The sequence below is a fragment of the Ixodes scapularis genome, unplaced genomic scaffold (genome assembly GCF_016920785.2).
Source record: "Ixodes scapularis isolate PalLabHiFi unplaced genomic scaffold, ASM1692078v2 ptg000683l_1___fragment_1__unscaffolded, whole genome shotgun sequence".
Classification (NCBI taxonomy): Eukaryota; Metazoa; Arthropoda; class Arachnida; order Ixodida; family Ixodidae; genus Ixodes; species Ixodes scapularis.
In genome coordinates, this window is record NW_024610019.1 from 622,877 (window position 1) to 636,257 (window position 13,381).

Consider the following 13,381-nt stretch of genomic DNA (forward strand, 5'->3'; position numbering starts at 1 on the left):
AGGGCTAATAGTTCTGCTTGGTTCTCCTGAACATTCATTTCGATCCGGCTGTTATAATAATGACGCACCGTCAGCCTATTAGCACGTCAAGCAAAGGGGTAGTTCAGAGGGAATACTAAACTAACCGACGGCAGCATTCCGCGAACGCATCACTCTTCAGCAGTCCGGGATCCAAGACATATGACGGTACATAAGCCTCGCAAGTGTTTTTATGGTGAGTAAAAAAATGTTTTGCGAACGAGTGTTGGTATATATTTATACCAACACGTTTAATTTGTTACACTATGCACGCCAACTCGTGAGCAGCGATTACTTTGCGGAGAGGGGGTTATCCTCGATGAAGTCTTCGTTCCGGGTGAACAGCTGGGACATTGTACGGTTTTTTTTTTTGTTCGCAGTGCGCCGACCGTATGCCGACAGCATTGAGGTTTCTAGGGGGGATCGGTGGCCGAGTGGTCTAGCGCACACCAGCTCGGAGCCCGTGGAGCGAAAGCTCGCGCTGCAGAACCCAGGGATCCTGGGTTCGAGCCCCACCCCTGCCCGTTTCGATCTGGATGAGCATCGTACCGGCGTGCGGTCGTGTGTCACTACTGCGTGATGCACGTTAAAGACCCCAGAGTAGCGGCTGTACCGCACTGGCTAAATTTCTCATCTACAGCTGGGAGACTCGTCGCCCCTGTGAGGCAGACCAAGTTCTAGGCTGTATAAACACACACACAACCCAATTTTTTTTTCGAGGTTTCTACCTATCCCCGGTGGCCAGCAATTCAACGGTGACGAGAAGCTTCTCGTCACCGGTGGATCGGTTGGGCAAACGGAAAAGGGGGCAAACAGTTGAGATCAGCAGGAATCGCAGAAACGTGCGTCGCAGGGAACAAAAACGAGACTACAGCACCGGCGTTGCCAGACTGGAAGGCACACGGGAAAGTTATGCGTTGTTTATGGCGAAACATATTCAAGGAAATGTTTCTTACATTTTCGAATATTCGTCGACAAACTCTAGCATAGTAGCTAAACTTTCTTCGTACCATCTGAAGCAAATAAATTGGTCTTCAAGTACAACATTACTATATTTTGACTTAAAATATCATACTAGATTGATAACAACCAGCGGAAAAAGAGTATAAACAAAATGACTAGCTTGTTTCATCGATAGATGGCGCATCTTACTGCCCAATCAAAAATAATTATTGTTGTTCTATATTGAGCCGTTTATTACAGTACCTAGGTAATTTTTCCTTCCTAGGCACCGTGGTTTACCAAATTGGGTTTGCCATCGCTTGGAGAAAACCGGCCCAGGGCAATCGGCGGTTCGCTCCTAGGGTCTGACCGGCAGCCTGTTCCAGCGAGGGCAGCGCATAGAAACCTACGCTGCCCGGCTTAATACTGCGCGAGCACTTGGCGCGGTGACTCTTGGGTCATCGACGGAAGCCAACCGCTCCGGTTCCTGACTGCCTGCCACAACCGTGGGCCGACAACGAAAGCTCCAGACTCAAGACCCGCTGCTGCGCATGGTGATTCAAAGACATGGTGACTTGCGTTTTCCTTTCTTTCATTTTTAACTCAGTTTTCTTTTTTTCTTTTAGTATAAGCATATGAACTCTTTGATTTCTTTTGTAAATACATGTTTTAAGAAAAATGAAGGACATTGTATCTTGTCAATTATTAACCCCAAAGAACCTCGCAACAGTGCACAATCAGAGGCTGGAAAAAATACAATAATACCTTGGTGGTGGTTGCGAGAAACAAACTTAATAAGTGCGTCGGAGTAACTCTCGGTGACTGAAAATGTGGTGCACGTGATGTTTCAATCATGGTCATCCAAAATTATGCTGGAAGAGTGTGACCGGCGGAGCGATCGACAAAGTCCGTGCGCCGAGGGCTGGGAATTTACCGTCCGAGCGGTCACACTCTTTCCGAGCAGAACAGAGTTGAGTGGCACATTTGTTTTTTACATCGTGCTGCATGATCATGATCGTGACATTGCATGCGCCCTATTTTCGGCCATGAAAGGTAACTACGCTTCACACTTACGTGCTTATTGAAGCCATATACCTATGATCAAAACAGATGCTCGCTACTACCGCTAGGGATTCTTTTAGGCTTCTGGTTTGCCAAGAGGGAATGTCAAGCCCACTTTCTGCTTCTGGTGCACGCCCAGACTCAGCCCGCGCCTCCCATTGACCAAACTCTCTTTATACACGGCTCTGTGCTGAGACTGCAGTGGGAACGACGTGCCCGCCGAACCAATCAGCCGCCTCCATTTCACCACCTGACCCAGTCCTCGGTGTGTGGGAATGAGCGGGAGCGTGGTAACATGGCGAAAGAGGGATGTATGACTGGTCCATTGAGGACGTTGCTTTCACCGCAGTCTCGGCTTAGTGATGAATAAAATACAGTCAGCGCGCAAGATGACCACACAGCGCTGACCTCCCAAGAACTTGGTGTTTACAAGACGGCCGCTGTCTTCATTGGCCTCCTCGCTCGAAACCCTATGTCGAAGAACCAGCGTGCACCAGCACGCGACACGAAGCTTCATCGACGGCTGCCCGTACGCGGAGGAGCTAGCATATCCTCCGTTCAAGACGGGTGCTTTCGGCGAAGCGCAGTGCTGTGAAATTATATTTTTCTCTTTCGGTTTTTTTTCTAAGAAAACATATTTATCATAAGTGCCTGTGACCTCGGCAGCAGCCGTTAAGCCAACATTTTCCTCTGACTGCAACTATCTCAAATATGACTAACTTTCCTCGGATATGAAGTTTTTCCAATATCATTTCTCATTGACTACATTTGTATTTTGGAAGATAAGTGTCGTGTTCTGGTATTTCTATTATTTTAGTCTCCCTATAGCTAATGTTAAAGAAAATACTAAGAATGGGAAAGTAGTAGTTTTTCGTTCTGCTTTAATGGGGTACGGAAGCAAATCTTTAGCGCCTATTTCTTTGTGTAGACATGGTCTGCTTCATGACAGCAGCTCACAAACAGCAGTCTTTAGTCTGTAAATGCAAGAAAAGCAATTCTGAAACAAATAAAACAATTTCCTAATACAACCCGGTTGTTGAGGTCTGAGCTTTGTCAGAATGTCTCACGTCACGGGCCCATCAGGAGCTACGCCACGGTGTGGCTTGTCCAATGGAGGCGTGCGGGAACGAGCGGCGCTTGGCGCACCTCTCAGGTGCAGTGACTGATCTCTATGTCTATTTGCTTGACCGCGTTTGCCCGCCTCACGAATGCGGCAACTAGCGGCCATCGTTTTGGTAGAGTTATATTACCTCTAGCCAATGTACAACTGGGGCAGCCACTACCATCCATCCATGGCAGACAGCGTTGTGGCAAAAATAGCAGTGGTTTGTATTCTGCTCTTGATTGAAAGTGTTTGACGAAACATATTGTTGAAACCCAGCGTGAACGGTAGCTCGATCTTTGAGGACCCGGTGAAAGTTTCACTAAATCGCAGCACCGGGGAAAAGCAGCACAGCACGCATCGAAAGTCGCATCGATAGAAGAATCGAAAGGTACGGCGTCTGCTTTCGATGCGAGCTGCGCTGCTCTCCCTCGGTGCTACGATTTCGTAAAACCTTCGCCGGGTCCTCAAAGATGGGGCTACCGTTCACAACGGGTTTCAAGAATCTGCTTCGTTGAGCAACTTCAATCAAGCACGAAATATCACCCACGGTACAGTATACTAGATCCACGGCTATTTTATGGCAGCCTGCCGCCATAACGCTGTCCGCCATATTACTATGATGGCTAAAGATAATATAACTCTAACAAAAAGATGGCCGACCATGGCCGCATTTTCGTCCATGGGCGGAGCTGGTCAAACGTGATCGAGCAAATAGACATAGAGATCAGTGGGTCTAGTATGCCGTACCTCGGGCATTCCCACTTGGCAGAATTGTAACGCGCTGACGATAAAGCTGAAGCCGCCTAGCGATGACAATCGTAATTACTATACCCTTGGCCCCGTATCGGCCCGTGACGTTGCGAGCGTGACGTCACGAGCAAATATCTCGAGATGCGTCGTGCCGACTTGATGGCTGATTTTGAAGCGCTCGCCAGAATCTGTCGGTTGGAAGAAGATATAAAGCCATCTGCTGAAAATACGGGCGTGTGATTATTATTTAGGAATATCATGGACCATATTTCACTCATTTCGAAGTGTTCCGGGAATGTTCCAAGTTTTGATTCTGTACCCCCTTAATGCCTTTCTTGGGGTTTTGTTTAAAAGAAATATATTGAAAGTAGAATCTAATAATTGGCTTTTAGTAGTTTGTTACGTCGTCACAGACACTATTTGTACTATTATGAGTGCATGTTCGAGCCCGAGCTTGCGCCTCTTTTGCCATTCTTGTTCTTTAGTTTTGATTTTCTGCTCTATAATTAATTAAACCGAAATCTAAAAGTCAATCACCTCTGCTTTGTCGCCGGTAGGGTTCGCGCTGACTGTGAACCCCGGGCACTACTCGTCTCCCATGAGCGTACCCCATCACCTGGCCGCCCTACCAGCCCCTATTGGATGTCTCTTGCTGCCAAGGAGCAGAATGATCAATGAACCACCGAACCACCAACATTGTTGCCTCTCCGTCAAAAAATTACTACAGGCAGGCCGGTCCACTTCTGGGGAAGCGGTGTCCAGAGCTGATCAGCCTGCTGTTGGTGCTGTGCTCTTGAGGTGCCTACCGTTGTCATCTGTATGCCATCGAATGAGCGGACAATTTCAGCAATCCACCATAGGCCTAAACTGTGCGCCCACATGGTCTGTCCCACACCAAAAGGATGATTGCCTCCCATGTGTGGGGACGAGTCCAAATGCATATAGAAAACAATCAATCTCGGATCTGATGTGGTAGCCAAATAGCAGTTAAAGGGATTGTCCGTTCAAATTTTGTATTCGAAAAAACAATTGAATATCATCATTATCGCCTTGAGACGCATCGTCTCGAGGCGATAACGATGATATTCGTCTTCTTTCTTCACATATCGCCACGGTTGGATAACCCGATAAACTGCAGGTGATACATAGCGGTGGTGGGGTGATGTACATGACCGTTGTAAAAACTGTTTGAAAACAGTACTATTAATCTGGGTCCGTTGTCAAACACAAGTGTCCTTGGCTGTCAAAATCAATCAAAGATGTCGCACTGGGCTGCCACTCTGGTCTTGGCCAATGCTTCTATCTGCTTTTTGTCCGAGTGGACCACGATCAGTATTACGTAACTCTAGAGCAGTACAGCACTATATAAGCCATGTTCAGCGTTGCTTGGTATCCAATCAGCTGACCCGAACCTGCACCAGGGGCATTTAACAGGACTGGGCATATATTTCGCACCTTCTTACATGGTCTTAAATGTCTTTGTCAACACCGGGATACCAGAAGATAGTGCGTGCCAAGCTCTTTATGACTGACCTGCCTGGATAGGTGTCATGGAGCATAAGTAAGATTAAAATTTTAATGGTCTTGGAGCATAGCCTCCTGTATACTGATAATGCCTACTCAATTGCCAGTTGCCAGCTATCACCACAAGGGTTCGTCGCTTTCCTATAGAAAGCAGAAAATGTGAATGAAAATAAGCATCTCTCAGTGCGTTCTTGATTCTTCGTGCTGCTTTTGGCATTTGTCGTGGTACCTGTGGGCAAGAATTTGCCAAGGCTGTCATTTCACGAGACCCCAAACAACACCTGGGATCATGGAAAGTTACTAAAGCATATTTTGAGGAAAGACCGCATCCCATATTGGACCTCCTGTATACTTAATAGTGTGCGGTAGGCACCTTTTTGTGACGTAAATGAAGGAAGGCCTGTCTGGTTCTCCTTCGTGCATTCTGCTCAGGCACCACTCAAAGCCCAGCTTGGCTCAGGCCTCTCTAGAGTCAAAGCTGAATGAGCCTATGTACCCTTCCAGGTCCTGTTTTGGTGCTGCTTGACTGGCTCTCACTGTTTACCTACGCACATCTTTCTCGCACTGCTCGAGGTATATAGTGACGGGCACCTGACAACAGGCACAGTGCGTCATTACGAAACAAGAGCCCCGGCACAGCTAACACCCTCGACAGTGCTTACGTGACTTCGTAACGGCTGTTACCCCAAAGAACCCTGGCGGTTGCAATTCCTCTTCACCTTCTTAACTTTAAATCAAAATCAATTATGCAGCAAAACCAAAGCATGCACTACCTTTCAGCATTTTAGCACCGCTTCTCGGCATTATTGTCGTTGTTGCAATGCTTTGTTTGTTTGTAGTTGAGATGGTGATATTACAACATCTTCCTTGTCACTCGTGATGCTGGCAGTAACTTCAAAGAACACGAAAACATGCAAACAGAATACAGCTGACACTGCAGTGGAATGACCAAAATATTCTGTTGCCATTTCTGCTTGCGTCGGCCAGCGCACCACAATGTGACATCGGGACGTGCCATGTCACAGTGTCATACGACGCCAGCTACGATTGATGTGGGAACCATCATACACTGCCTGTTTTTGTCGTGCACGTGTTTCACATCTGCTTTGCCAACTAATGCAATGAAAAGAGTTTTCGTTGAAGGCTACCGAGTTGGCAGGTTACGACCGCCTGAGCGTTCAACTAATTGATGATTTACTTGGCTACTCGCTTCAGTGGAATATCTAATCTTGATTATGTTCGTCCATAATCTATTTATTGGCTGGTTTGTTCAAAAGTTACTCAATCGGTCTACCTAAGGAAGCCTCAAGAAGAAGCTTTTCTAAGGCTGCACTAGTTTCAACAATTCTTTTTTTTTTTTTTGAGACCGAGATAAGGTCCCTTAATTTCATTTTGAGCAACCCAGCACATTGCAGAAGAGGAATGACCCAGATTTAGCATGAAGTTATTGGTTTCACATTAGCACATTCCATTTATAGTTGAAAAAGAGGTGTCACTTAATTAGAAAGACAAGTGAAACAAAAACATTATTAGGTATTTCGGTAAAGAAAGTTGTGCATACTTACGCTCAGCCTTCAGTATTTTGGGCACGTTTTGCTTTGTAGCTTTGAGTTTATCTATGATAACTATCAGTTCACTTGAAGCATGTAAAATACATTGGTTTTCAGTTGAAGTGCATCTCTCGGTTGGCTTAATCACTATCTAATTCATGTACTGAATGCCTTTTTACAGGGTTTCATTGCCACAGGAGACTTGTGCGCTTGTGGTTGTATGGTGAGTGATGTCACCAATCACCATGAGCCCCGAGCCCAGCGTGGGTTCAGACCCCCTGCATGCCTGGCTGTGCTAGGTGTCCCCCTTGGCAGTTGAGCCAAGCCCGGGCTAGGTTTCCTTCAAAGGCCCCTCGGGTTAGGCAAGACACCACCCCAGACACCTGCACCAGGTGCAGGACACCTGTTTAGGCTCTGCACAAACAGGTGTCCTGCGTTGGCTCGCCCACGACGATTCGGTCAGTCGCTTTGCGTCACCTCTCCTTTCTTCTGACGTTCTTCTCCGTGCCCGTTTTCAACCATTCATCTTTCTGATGTAACGGAATTCTTTGAAAGTGAAAAGGAATTATATGTCCCCTGGATGTTGAAAACCACCAGGGTGTGACATGACGACACCAAATACTTTACTATGAAAATATCTCACCCCATGAGAATCCAATGGCCTTGGAAACGAACAGTCTTTGCATGGTTGGAACGACTGAATGTGCAGCAGCCATATGGTTTCTACCTTTGAATAGACCAATCTCACCAGCCAGTTTCGTTAAGCCGCCGCTGCCACATTGCATCAAAGGAACTTCAGTCTTTCTGCATGTGGGAGAACCCCGCTGGAGCTTTGCACGTGACGAGACGACATGAGCGTCTAGTGCACTGTCTCCTGCCTCACGTGGGCTAAAGTTGTGGCGGCATCACGCATGCGTGGAACGCTTACTGAGATCTGTCTATTGGGACGATTGAAGGCAACAATAGATGACTGTTGCCATATATGGTTAAGGACACCTGGAGCACTAGTCGAGACAGCTGCCGCTACTGTCTCGGCAAACCCGGTATCTCGGTTTGCCCACGGCAGCCCTCTTTCTTGGTGCGGTATGACTGCTGTACAGTGTGGACGGTGTGATCCTCATGCATTCTCTCAGATGCGTGGTGTCTACACAACTAGAAGAGCAGCACTTGGCACTGTGGGTGCGCTGGCGTAAATTAATGGCGACAAATGTATTTTTCCTCTTAAAGGATTTGGTGACACTGTTAACTGGCATGCTTGCAGCCAGGCTAGCAATGGCTGTGGTAAGGTGACTCGCATCCCAAATGTCACAAGATGTCTCTGGCACATTTCCATGACTGCGTTGAACGTGCTCGCAAGAATGCGACATTTACAATAAAAATATAGCAATTCATTCAAGACTGATATTAAACATATTTTTTTATAGAATCTGCATATGCTTGTAGTTTAATTTATTATTATTGCAGGGTCAGAAGGTTAATTGACAACAAAATTTGTTTGGTGTATTTTTTCTGGATTTGTAATTTATGGTTCGAGGTGCATCAGCAAAAGACATAGGCACGGTTGCATGTTATCACTCCAAAAGTTGGGGTCTATACAGCATGAACTAATTGTATTTTTTGATGGTGATCATACCAGAAATAGCATGTTGCTATTCCAGCGGTTGCTATTCGTGAACTCAAGAGACTGGAATTGCAGCTATTGTGACTTCGAGATTTAACGAGATTTCAGCTGCTCGTCACACCATGGCCAGGAGGTGGAATGGATCCTCAATCCTTTGGGGGTGAATGCTTGTTGGTTTAGATCGTGAACTTCCAAAATTCTGTTTGCCTTGCAATGTCAAAAAGTTGAAAAAGATTTTTCATGTGAAGCCAGCCTAAAACATCTGTTTGCTACATTGCTACAAGTTTGTGACCCTGTTTTCTTTTATTTTTTAAATAGTGATTTAGAATGGGCTGTGGGCAACACCAGAGCTCACCGCCGAGCACAGCATCCCTTCTGGCAAACCCCGGCAAAAAGATGGGAAAGAGGGGTTAGCTGACAAGGCCCATCATGTAATCGATGCCACCAGCCCGACAACCCACAAGACCATGTATTGTGTGCAATAAATCAGTTGTCGTCTTTAACCTGTCTCGACCATGACATACCGACAGCGGAGGGGTCCAGTGCTTCCCATCAGAACAAAGGCTATATGAAAATGAGAGGAGACGAGTGACCATTGCCGTATCCGCCTCTGCTATTTGTATTGCAGCCACCAACAGCTTGTCAGCTACCCTTGAAAAGACCCTTCTCAGAAGCGTGCACCATCTATACTACGTTCACCCTGCCGGAGGAATCAGCCGCCTCCCTCTTATCACCCAGTGATATGATTGCTGCGCCATTTGTGCCAAACTGCGCCAAAGAGCTTATTCTGCTACACTTGCTACATTTGACCAAAATGTGAAGAATCTGCGCCAACATTGCACCATGAACTTAAGTTCAATTAAATAATACTGAAAATATAACAGCTACAGGCCTCGCTACCGGGGTGAACTGTTAGTGTAGGCTCGTATCATGTTTTCAGGACTTTTGATAATCGCCTCAAATAGCGTACTATTCGATATGATTTTGCACCAAGCACTGACAGTACTCAGACGTTTCGCAACAAGTATCGTGTTCGTGGTCTGTTCTGGTGGGTCAGTTAGCTTTTTTGATTACGCTTATCGCCGCGTAGTGGTGTAATGCAGTGAAGCAACAGTTGCGAACTAGGCGTCGCTATGTTGCGTGTCTTGCTTTGCCGCAGCGCACCCGCGTACTAAGGCGAAAGCTACTCCTCTAGAGGGAGATGGGCTGAAAAAAGGTATATGTGGACTCTAGTAGGGTTTATTTTTTATTCTTTTTTTTTGTCTGAATTAAGATTGAAATTTTGTTACAACTCCCCTTAGAACTTGAAGGACACATAAATCTAGGTGCTCAAAATGATTCTAATTTAACATTTCTTTAGTGGCATTTCATTCACGGCAGTTTGCGCTGTTCTTCATCAGTCGTCTTCTTGTTACCGTGTATGGCGCTTCCACAAACAAGTGTTTGTTCTCCTAATATTTGCCGTCACTCCTCACATTTGCAGTGATATAAATAAAAATAAAGTTTGCGGTTATGCTCCAAAAGCTCTTTTTGCTTCTCCAAATGAAATTTTGGCTGCTCAAACAGCTGCTCCAAAATGGCTATGACCAATCACATCACTGCGCTTATCACCTGACACAACTCTTTGCACGTGGGTATGGCTGGGAGCGTGATAAGTGGCAAAAGAGAGGAAAAAGAGTGGTGTAACGAGGACGTAGCTTTCACCACAGTCTCAGCTTAGAGGTGAACAAGTATGGTAGCTGCAGTACCAATTATCCAAGTCTGCCATTGTTTGGGCACATACTGTGGGCGATGTTGCTTGATGTTACAGAGAAAATTGCCTCATCTCAATTAACCTTATTCGAAAAAGCTTGGTACTCTGACAACACTGAGAGCGTCACTATTTTAATGTTAGCAAGCGTTGTCGGTGCTCAAACACAGTGGAGGGCAGTGTGCGATGGCACGAGAGCTTTTTTCCGCCTTCTGAACATGGAACGTGGACGAACAGTTTAAACAACCTACCGGAACTGTCTGACAAAACTTTCGGAGGCCTGTGCTCACGCTGGCGACAACCCGCAGTGAATAAGCTTCCACAGCAGAGGCGTAGGACTTGCTCCGCTGCTTCGACGAGGTTGTTGCCAGCGTGCACAGGCCTCCTAGAGCTTCATGAGACCGTTGCGGTAGTTTGTTTAAACTGTGTGGGCAACCTGGCGATTCCAAGCGGTTGGCCCAGGCTGCCCCTCCGACAATCATAAGTGGTCATCTTGGCCACGAGGGGGCCAAGGGCAACTGGCCACGCGAGCGGCGCTCCGCCGCTGATAAAAGGCCGTCGCAGCGGATGCGCGGGGGCTGTTGGGATCGCGGCGCAGGCGATAGCGGTCATTAAATGTTTACGTGTTGTTGAACCGGTGTGCTGTGTCATTCTCCGAGACGGGTAGCAGCAAGGGAAATCCCACACTGGCGCCCAGACGTGATATGCTGCTCGTCTGGGAGGATGGCAGCAAACTGGGTTCGTTCTTACGTTTTACATAGTCAATTTTGCGTTCCTGAGTTTGCCCAAAAGTGAGGGGGCGTTTCTTCGGAAGCCCACGTTCATCGACCTGCGCAAGTCTCCACTACAACACGATGTCGTCTACAGAGGACGCCGACAGAAACGTGAGTGAGGACGACCTTTTGACGCTCGGTGCACTCGCGGATAACGCCGCCAGTGACATAAAACCAGACGCTAAGCCTGCAGTCTCAGTCCCGGTAGACGCATCATTAGAGGGTGGTCTAGCAGAACTAAGAGTGGCCATGACCATGCTTCTTAACATACAACGAGAGCAGATGATGCGCTCAAGACCCACTCCTGCTGGAAGTACGCCCCCCAGGGACTTCCTAAGGCTCTCGCTTAGCGTTCCGGTTTTTTCGGGGTACGCAGATAGAAAGTCAATTGCGATGTTCGTCTCGGAACTGCGGGACTACCAAGCTGCGTCGGGAATTGACGACGAAACCATCCTCACCCGCCTTTTGCCGGTTGCACTGACAGACAGTGCAGCACTGTGGAGGCAAAGACAAACTAAATTCACAAGTATGTCAGATTTTGAGGCACGATTTAGGACGGAGTTCCTGCCTCCGGATTACAGCGTGCGGATTAAAGACGAGCTGCGCGCGCGCACACAGCACCCGGAAGAGTCACTTATTGAGTTTGTAAGGGCTCTCCAGGGCCTGTACGATATCGCCGACGCCGCGGCACCGGACGCGGAGAAAGTACAACGCGCCATCCGCCAAAGCCACCCGCGTTTCCATCCCCATCTCAGGGGACGTACGTACCTTTACGAATTTAGACGAGATGGCACGGGAGGCAATCACCATCCAGGCCGACATCCTCGCGGAACTAAGATACCGACCCCCTCCACCGCAGAACATGACTCTGGAACCATCATTTGCGTGGTCTGGAAACGCACGTGCACATAGAGTCGAGAGAGAACAAGACGATTCCAATCAGGCGCCCGTCCCCCGAACCCCAGATCCTCGTGCATACGAATCACGAACCCTAGATACTCGTGCATACGAATCACGGAGGTGCAGCGGTTACGAAGGCACGCAATCACAACGCTACAGCCCCTCCATTGGTCAAGATGAGTTCTTGTCCTCTGGACCGGTAACGCGGAGCTCGGGAGAGGCAAAAGAGAGCGGGACACCGCACGAAGCCGACGGGCGGGTCACGCCCCGTTGTTTTCGATGCGACCAGCCAGGACACATACACCGGGACTGCAGCGAACGGCAGCGGCCGCCTCAGACACAGGGAAACGGCTACGGCCGGCGGTGGTAAGAAATTTCTACTCTCCGCCGGCCGCGTCAAAAACACAATCCACGAGATCGAGTCGCCGCAGCCGCCTCCGGGCCTCCCGGAGGCTCACACGGGCTCCGGGGACTGACGCTTTTCTATCGACCCTCGGTGGCCCTCTATCACTTTTTCTTCCTCATAACACTCCTCGTTGTGAGACTCCCGGCGTGTCCGATTTTCCATGGACACCCGGGCGCCCAGCTCACACCGTTCGCGGTGTTGAGACTCCCGGCGTGTCTGCTCGTGCATCGACAACCGGGCGGCCAGCTCACAACATTTTCCGTCATGAGACTCCCGGCGTGTCCGCGTTCGCGTCGACAACCGGGCGCCCAGCTCACACCGCTCGCGGTCTTGAGACTCCCGGCGTGTCTGCTCTCGCATCGACAACCGGGCGGCCAGCTCATAACACTTTCACTCCCCGTCATGAGACTCCCGGCGTGTCGGCTTTCACACCGACACCCGGGCGCCCAGCTCACACCGTTCGCGGTCTTGAGACTCCCGGCGTGTCTGCTCTCGCATCGACAACCGGGCGGCCAGCTCATAACACTTCCACTCTTCGTCGTGAGACTCCCGGCGTGTCGGCTTTCACACCGACACCCGGGCGCCCAGCTCACACCGTTCGCGGTCTTGAGACTCCCGGCGTGCCTGCTGTTGCAGTGACACCCGGGCGGCCAGCTCACAACACTCTCCGTCATGAGACTCCCGGCGTGTCGGCTTTCACACCGACACCCGGGCGCCCAGCTCACACCGTTCGCGGTCTTGAGACTCCCGGCGTGTCTACTTTTGCACAGACACCCGGGCGGCTAGCTCATAACACTCCTCGCCGTGAGACTCCCAGCGTGTCGGCTTTCACACCGACACCCGGGCGCCCAGCTCACACCGTTCGCGGTCTTGAGACTCCCGGCGTGCCTGCTGTTGCAGTGACACCCGGGCGGCCAGCTCACAACATTCTCCGTCATGAGACTCCCGGCGTGTCGGCTTTCACACCGACACCCGGGCGC